The 2,499-nt window shown below is 48.1% G+C and overlaps 1 pseudogene; it reads left to right on the forward strand.

Annotated features, from left to right (window-relative positions):
* The first annotated feature begins 408 nt into the window (after positions 1 to 408).
* Positions 409 to 1,800, forward strand: LOC101681055 (annotated as a pseudogene).
* The last annotated feature ends 699 nt before the right edge of the window (positions 1,801 to 2,499 follow it).

Raw genomic sequence — 2,499 nt, forward strand, 5'->3', positions numbered from 1 at the left:
GCATTGCAGCCAATGCACCTGGCCAAGCCTGCTAGCGAGGAAACATTTGCAGCCCACCGTGCTATTACACTTGTGACATAGAAGCCAAATAGTAGTAGCTGCCAAAACTTGTTTGTAGCCATGTTAGAACACCACAGGATCCAGTTCACCTCTTTCCCGGGCCCTCTGAATCTCACATTTTTAAAGAAATCTGGGCATGAGGAAGTTGGAAGAGCAGAAGAACATCAAGATTCTAAGCTGGCTGCAGCAACTGTTCAGATTACACTCATGTCTTTGACCCAGGTGATGAATGTGCCCAGAGTTCTACCCAGGGCTAGTGAAGAGAGTTCAGGAAAAAGGAGAAGGTCTTCAATCTGGAAATGAGGTGGAAAGAATCATGGAAAAGACCAAATATGGGAGTTGATTGGTATGCGGCATGAGTGTGATGCATCTGACTCTTCTGCCTGTGGATTTGGACTTGAAGCATGTAATGAGCTTCTTCCTGCTTCTCTGAATGAAGTATGGAGCACTTTACATCAACCTGAGGATCTGCAGTTACGACAAGCAAAAGAATCTGACAACAAGTTCATTAAAGAGGGAAAATTACTGAACAAGTTGAAGGAAGGGAGTAAGAAGAGAAAAAAAGGGAAAAGATGACACTTTTAACAGGGAGAAGAAGTGAAAAAAGTCCAGGTTTTCCTAAACTGGTTTCACAGCTCTTAATGCTGGGAAGAAGGAGAAGAAAGAGAAGAAGGAGAGGAGGAGGAATAAGAAGAGGAGGAAGGAAGAGGAGTGTTCAAGGGGCACTAAATGATAAAGAGACAGTAAAAAAATTTCAGAAAGAGAAATAGTCTCCACCCAAAACAGGCATGAGAGGCATAAGCCTGTGGGAATAGGGGAGCACCTCTCACCCCTTGCACTCAACCTTCTGCTCTGCTTCTGAGAACGATTTGTCCAGAAGGTCACTGCCATGGTCTCTCTCACTGATTTGGACTTGAAGTAGCTGCTCAGTGAGTCTCCACAAGGAAGACCCCTCTGTGATACGGGGGATGAAAGAGATTCCCATGGGGTGGATTGGACCGGGAATTCAAAGAGTTCTCTTCCCTCTGCAAAGACCTGTCAGTACCCTGGAGAGATGTACTGAGGAGTTGGGTCGGGCTTCCAGAACCACTAAGAGAGAGAACAAAGGAAGTCCTTTGCCTAGGATATTAATGGGATCCTATCAGACATGGAGGTACAAACGTGGGAGCTGAGCAGCCAAGTCCATTCTGAAATGCATGGCCATGGGAGTTCCTTCCTGCTCTGCAGCAAGGACATCCTGCTTATACTTTCTCAAAAACTTCTCTGGGAGCTGGGGGGTGGCAGGAGGGGCCCGTGCATCTGAAGGAGCCACCATAGAAACCGAAAGAAGCTATTGGCAGGGCGATGCCAGAGCAGCTGGCCAAGTACCAGGATGAATGCCAGGCACACACACAAGCAAAGATTGCAGAGATGCAGGAAGAGGAGAAAGAGCAGAGAGAACAGATTTTTTCTGGTAAAGAAAAGGAAAAGGGGAAGAGAGCCTGGAAGAAATTGGGAGAGAATGCTGAAATCAAGGAGGTACTCTGTCAGACAGTGGTCTGGAAAGAAACAAGAGCCATTCTGCGGAATAGAAGGGTGGAAGCTTTCCTGAATGCTGAGATCCAAACTCTCTGGCCCCAAGGCTGGATGTAGACCCACGTCTCCATGCAAGGAGAGCAGACCACACCATGGGCTGATGACATCAATACTGACCAAGAAGAAAGTAATGGCTCTTTCAAAGTCAGGGTGAAGGAATCATAGACTAAGCCTCATAACATGGTTCTCATCCTTTCAGCCAAAGCTGGAAGCACCACTGCTTTGCGTCAAAGTCTCAGATCTTTATGTATAGTAAAGAAGGAATTTTCCAAAGCCCAACCCTCTGGACCATCCACCCTGCTCTGGTTCTCTGTAATCACCCTCAATTTTCTGGTGGTGAAATGAACAGTGACACTGGAGCAGTCTGAGGAGAAAAGTCCCAAGAGTTCTGGCTACAAAGTGAGCTCCTGCCAGGCTCCCCTGAGCAAAGCTTTCCAGAAGAACAACAGTCTTCATTGCAACACCACAGAACCTGGACCCACGTCAGTCTGTACATGGCATTGGGCAGCACAGAACTTTCACTCCCGACCACCCCCTAGTTCCATTTGGCAACGACCTCCCAGACCTGAAGTCTTCCACTGAGTCTCAGAGTCCATTCCTCCCCAGCATCCTCTTCAGGAAGCATTTCAGCCCCCAGCACAGTTCTCGTAAGAACCCAGCTTCATCCTCCATCTCCCTGAGCCACATGGCAAGATGACATTCCAGCTCCTCAGGGCTATCCTACAAGTCTGCCCTCGCTGGGTCTGGCTCCCAACACAGGGTTTCTCTTAGCAGCTTTCCTCTGGAGGAACAACAATCCAGAGAGCTCCATTTCCTCATTGAAAATGCGCTTCCATGTGTATAACCTCCCCCCCCCGTCCCCAC

The sequence above is a fragment of the Mustela putorius genome, unplaced genomic scaffold, assembly GCF_011764305.1.
Source record: "Mustela putorius furo isolate JIRA1106 unplaced genomic scaffold, ASM1176430v1.1 tig00003836_pilon_pilon_pilon, whole genome shotgun sequence".
In the NCBI taxonomy this organism is placed as follows: Eukaryota; Metazoa; Chordata; class Mammalia; order Carnivora; family Mustelidae; genus Mustela; species Mustela putorius.